This window comes from Rhagoletis pomonella, unplaced genomic scaffold (assembly GCF_013731165.1).
Source record: "Rhagoletis pomonella isolate Grant_MI unplaced genomic scaffold, Rhpom_1.0 Rhpom_scaffold_00014, whole genome shotgun sequence".
NCBI lineage: Eukaryota > Metazoa > Arthropoda > Insecta > Diptera > Tephritidae > Rhagoletis > Rhagoletis pomonella.
The window spans coordinates 8,444,646-8,450,745 of NW_023458568.1; the positions used below are offsets into that span (position 1 = coordinate 8,444,646).

Sequence of the window (6,100 nt, forward strand, 5' to 3'; positions counted from 1 at the left end):
AAAACTGATCTATAACTGTATCGGCATGCTACTTGAGCTGGGTTTGCGTTTACTAGATGCATACCACTCATCTGTAAATACAAATTTACCTTGTGTAGATTTTCAATTGTAAAACAAATGAAATATCATGAGAATAAATTAATGAAAATAAATATTACTTTATAGTTGTGAAAATGTTTTAATGTTATATCTGAACTGTCTGTGTATAGAAATTATATTTCAAATATCACAACAATTCTAGGTAGGTATAAATAAGTATCTATGTAAGTATACACATGAATACTATGCAAACCTTCATACAAGTACATATAAAATTAGAATATATATTAAACAAATGGCATAGCAGGGCCCGTTTCGAAATTCACTCTTGATAGTTTGTTAAAATCTACTTAACAGACCGCATCTACTAGGTTTAGGAATTGCTCAGACTCCAGATTTTCATGCAAGTTATTACGCCAACTATATTCCTCCAATTGTTGTAAAATCTATTTTGTAGATATGTGTGATAGCTGTGATAGAAATATTACCAGTTGTTTCGGATGATTAGCATATAATATGTTCAAAGGTTCAAAGACTTCAGACGCAGTCGCCAAAATCATCTTATTACAGCGAAAGAGATGTGGTTCTTCGGAAGCTGGATCACCGACTAGAAACTCACCCTCTGCCAGTATTAAGCTAGTTTAAAAGGTTAAATAACATCAAGTTAGAGAACTTCATATCCTTATTTAACGAATCTTTAAATCAATAAAGAATTTTTTCTTTTTAGTTCTTATTGTAATAAAGGCGTGTTGTTGTTTTTTTTTTTAACTATAATATTATTATTCATTAAGTTTATTTTTTTACACACCTTTCCTTTTTCTAGTTTTAATAAAAAGACTTGGGATTAAAGTAATTGGTTCGTGGTCATAGTCGAAAAAAAGTCCACTGTAAAGTTAGTTGCATTATTTTTTTCAGGCATCCCATTGGAAACATACAGCACCCCATTGGTAGATGGCTTCGGGTGTACGAATTTGTTGTAACATTTGGAGTTGAAGCCTTGCTCTAGCTGCTAGTCTCTTAAAATTTCCTCCAGTCACGTTGCAGGCAGATTTCCAATGTGAAATTGCAACAAAGTTCAATTCTTCTTTCATGATTTTCATGATTTCAGACCTTTAGTAAAGTTAATATGATTGACTCATATTGTTTTTGTTTTTTTTACAAACCTTTCCTTTTTCAAAAATATAAAATTTCAATGTCTATTTATCATATTTCTGGAGCGTTAGACAACCTAGAGTCCATACGCCTAATCAGCCCATTACGCTCATTTGGGCACTTAAAGTTGACATTATAGACAATGTTTTTATGTAAAAATAAAAATTAAAAAAAATGCTATAATCAAAAAAATAAAAAAGAACAATGTTTACTTAATTTTTTTGTTTGTTTTTTATACGTTGAACATTAACGTATAAAATGTACAATTAATAATAATAATAATAGATTGGTGCTTACACATATGTTAGTGTTTGGCCGAGATTCTCCTCCGACTTGTGGCGTGCGCAGACAAAGCAGAGGGACCTACAATTTTACGCCAACTCCGAACGGCGATTGTATTTTTATGAGAAGGTGTTTTTCATAGCAGAAAAACACTCGGAGGTTTGCCATTGCCTGCCGAGGGACGACCGCTGTTAAGAAAAAGCCTTTTTTCTATATTTTTTTTGCGATGTTGCTTTGGCCAGTGTTTGAACCGAGGTGCTGCGGAGTGGAAGTGCGCACAGCTTACCACTACACCACAGCGGCCGAAATGTACAATTAAAGCCCATAATAAAGCGGAAGAAATACATTTTTTTCATTAAGTTTCGTTAAAAGGTTCCCAAGATACAGCGTTTTAAAGAAAGGTATGTATGACGATTTCTTAAAATTTAAGGCCTGTGTAAATAGGCGACGCTACGACATATCCGCAAAATATGCTGCACGTATATTCATGTCACCTAGACCGTCATGGCCGGTTTTACAATACATTTTTTAGTTGAACTTAAGTCTAACTTATGATTTTGCGTTTCACCTCGTTCGCGCACTCTGGGCAACGTGAGCAACCCATGTGCGAGATGCGGTAACCAATCAGAGTGGAGCCTTGGGTCATGGCAGAAAGAGAGGGAGCTTTGGTGGGGCCATTCTGACTTATTCGGTTTAAGGGCTCACTGAAGTCTGCAGCGTCTGTTCACCAGTAGGGGCGGCTGCAAGCGGGTGTCCGTCTTGGAGCAAGCGCCTCGCTTTATAAACGTGTATTCGGTTACGAAACCACCCCCCTCCCAACATTGGGTTGTGCGCTGGGTTTGGGACCCGCCACGAAAAAACAGGCTCCAATGAAAAAGAGATACAAAGCCTCGGATGAGAACCCCCCTTTTAATGACGACCACGGCAATCGATTAAAGGACTACGATTTGAGGGCATGCACCTGGAATGTATAGACCCTTAATGGAGAAGGTGCCTCTGCCCGGCTGGTTGATTTCCTCGTAAGAGCGAAAGCTGACATCACCGCCATCCAAGAAATGCGTTGGGCGGGGAAAGGCAAGCAATGTCTGGGCCTTGCGACGTATACTACAGCTACCATGTAAAGGAGCGCAAATTCGGTGTTGGATTTGTGGTGGGAGAGAGACTCCGTCGCCGACTACTGTCGTTCAACCCGGTGGACGAGCGTCTAGCCATAATCCGCATCAAAGCAAAATTCTTCAACATCTCGCTGATCTGCGCCCATGCCCCGACGGAAGAGAAGGATTGGGTATCCAAGGAGCTCTTCTATGAGCGCTTGGAGCGCACGTATGAGCGCTGCCCCCGTCATGATATCAAAATCGTGCTTGGCGACTTCAATGAAAGGGTGGGCAAGGAAGGGCTCTTTGGAACCACCGTCGGAAAATTCGGCCTCCACGACGAAACGTCCGACAATGGACTGAGGCTGATCGACTTCGCCGCGGCCCGAAACATGGTAGTATGCAGAACTAGGTTCAAGCACAAAAAGATCCATCAAGCTACATGGCTGTCTCCAGATCGAAAAACGAGAAATCAAATCGATCATGTTGTGATAGACGGAAGGCATGCTTCCAGCGTTTTGGACGTACGTACATTCCGAGGGCCAAACATCGACTCGGACCACTTGTTGCAGCCAAGATACGCACCCGCCTTTTCGCAGCAATAAATGTGCGCCCAAATATGCTAGGAAAGCTTAACGTCGAAAAGCTGCAATGACAGCAGACAGCCAATGCATTCGCTACTCCACTCTCACACCTGCTCTCAGAGAGCACTCTTAAAAAAACTGACATATGCAAGCAGTGGAACCACATCTCCCGTTCATTAAGTACCGCCGCCGAAGAAGTAGTCGGATTTCAGCGAGCCCGAAAGAACAACTGGTACGATGAGGAGTGTCAGGAAGCTGCAGAGAAAAAAGATGCCGCCTACAGGGCCACGCTGCGATCGGGCGCAACGGGCGCTATGTGGGACCGCTATAGGGATCTGAAGAGGCAAGCGAGACGTATTTGCCGCAATAAGAAGAGGGAGGCCGAAATACGTGATTGCGAAGAGCTTGAAATGCTGGCCGACAGGAAGAATGCCCGAAAATTTTACCAGAGAGTTAGGCGACTTACGGATGGTTTCAAGACCAGGGCGTACTCTTGTAAGAACAACAATGGTGGCCTAGTTACCGATATTCAGAACGTACTTAAATTATGGAGGGAACACATTTCCACGCTACTGAATGGTAGCAGCACGGAAAGTTGTGGAGAAGAAGAACCCGATCTCCCAGTCGATGATGACGGAGTTGATGTTCCTCCGCCTGACTATGACGAGGTACGAATAGCAATAACGCGGCTGAAAAACAACAAATCTGCTGGAGCTGACAGCCTGCCAGCTGAGCTATTCAAGTACGGTGGCGAGGTGTTGATAAGATGAACGCATGCCCGACGACTGGAATTTAAGTGTGCTCTGCCCAATCCACAAGAAAGGCGACCCCGCCATCTGCGCCAACTACCGCGGGATCCGCCTTCTAAGCATAGGTTATAAGGTCTTATCGAGTGTATTGTGCGAAAGACTGAAAAGCCCACCGTCAACGAGCTGATTGGACCTTATCCGTGTGGCTTCAGGCCTGGCAAATCCACCAAGGACCAGGTATTCACAATACGTCAAATCTTGGAAAAGACCCGAGTACGAGTACCGCAGACGATGGAACGATTAGCTGTATGAGCTTTACAACGAAATGGACATAGTGCAGCGAATTAAAATACATCGGCTCCGCTGGTTTGGCCATGTCGTTCGAATGGACACTGACGCTCCAGCTCTGAAAGTTTTCAACTCGGAACCAGTACGCATTGTGAAACGCAAACTTGAACAAAACCTTAAACTGTTCTTAGCTAAGATTTTTGTCAACTAGAACTTAAGTTCAACTTAATTTTAGATTGTAAAACTGGCCCTCATCTCTTCAACTTTCATCCAAATCCTAGGAGGTCGCGCGCAGATGTCGCCGCGGTGACATGAAATGCCTCTTCGTATAATCAGATAATCTCTTCGTGGAGTTGCGGTGGAAGAATTTCAATTACCTTTAGCACTTTGAGCATCAGTTTATAAATTTCTATCGAATCATCCTTCAACAGTGGTAGCTCGAAATTCAATATTAGCGTAATTTGGTAAGCAGTGATGATAGTATTCAATTGCGTTGGGTTTATGTTTCCACAACCACTCCACTTAAAATTATCATTAAATCGGAAATATGTGGCAAAAGACGTTCACTAAGTATTAATTGCGTTGGGAATATGTTTCCACAACCACTCCACTTAAAATTATCATTAAATCGGAAATATCTGACAAAAGACGTTCACTACGGACCAGCCATTCAGTTTGTTTCATGGTACAAGCACATAATTCTGTTCAATTGTTATAAAATATATATTTTTTATTTTAATGCATTGCATTTGAATGCAATTGGTTATTTTCTGAATTGTCAAATTTGTTTACATTCGCGTAATTTCACATTTCTCGTTTGACATTTTATGTTTCTCAAGCAACAAAAAATACATGGAAGGGTTGCATTTGCTCTTTTGCTACTACGTGTTTATTGTGCCATGGGTGAAGCAATTGGAGCGTGTACTCATTATGGTCTGATTATGCATACTTCGCATAAGTTTCAAACTGTCAGGTGAAAATCTGTTGAACGCATTTTGTATGTGTTAGCAGATATTAGCGATCTATTGAGTTTAGATTTTGCCACACGTTTTCTTAAGTGACATTTCAATTGCAGTGGTACCAATAGCAATATTTTTGCATAGATGCATGGAAAGCATATTAGGGAAATTCACGTAGGGTAAACGTGGAATTTTCAATATTTTCCAAAGCTTATATTTTGAAAAGTTTTGAACCAATTATCAAAGTATGGATATGAATGAAAAGGTTATTAAAAGTATTTTGATGTAATATTAAAATAAAAATTATTTTATAAATTTTTTTTTCTTAAAAAAATACGTAATTAATTATATTAAAAGATATGCAAAAAATAAGAAACAGCATATAAACACCTTTAAATATATGATTTATTCAACAATTTTTATGAGCTCGAGGCCGTTTTCAGTGAAAACTTATTGTGGAAAAGCAACTATAATTTGAAAAATTGGTAGAAGTGATAGCTATTTCGGAAATCACCACATTTCCTCATCAGACTTCTTTCAGTAGGATTCGAACCGACGATCACCACTGACTTAGCCAGTTGCCTACGCACTGTGCTAAGTTTGTCTTGTTAATTCTTGTTGCTTATTTTCCACTTTCGTTTCGTTGCGTTTCTTTATACATTCCGGATAATACCATTTCACAGCCGGAATAAACAGAATACGTTTGAAATATACGTTAATATATCATCAGGAACGTTCTAAAGAATAAGTAAACAAAAAAGTTTATTCCAAACGTTCAGAATGAATAAAGAATGCAGCCAATATTTCTATTATTAGAATGTTTAACTTTTTTAGGTGTGCTCGTCCTTAAGTTATTTGTTTTTGTTATTTTTATGGCCTTTATAACAATTATATTCAACAATTTTTATGAGCTCGAGGCCGTTTTCAGTGAAAACTTATTGTGGAAAAGCAAC

The 6,100-nt window shown here is 39.7% G+C and overlaps 1 protein-coding gene across 1 annotated transcript in view; it reads right to left on the bottom strand.

The window, feature by feature from the left end:
• Positions 1-251: 251 nt before the first annotated feature.
• LOC118749201 overlaps positions 252-6,100 on the bottom strand; it is a 69,875-nt gene continuing 64,026 nt past the window's right edge. Inside the window, exon 3 of the transcript XR_004994174.1 lies at positions 252-675. The gene's annotated coding sequence lies outside the window, so the exon portion shown is untranslated. The remainder of the gene's footprint in view (positions 676-6,100) is intronic.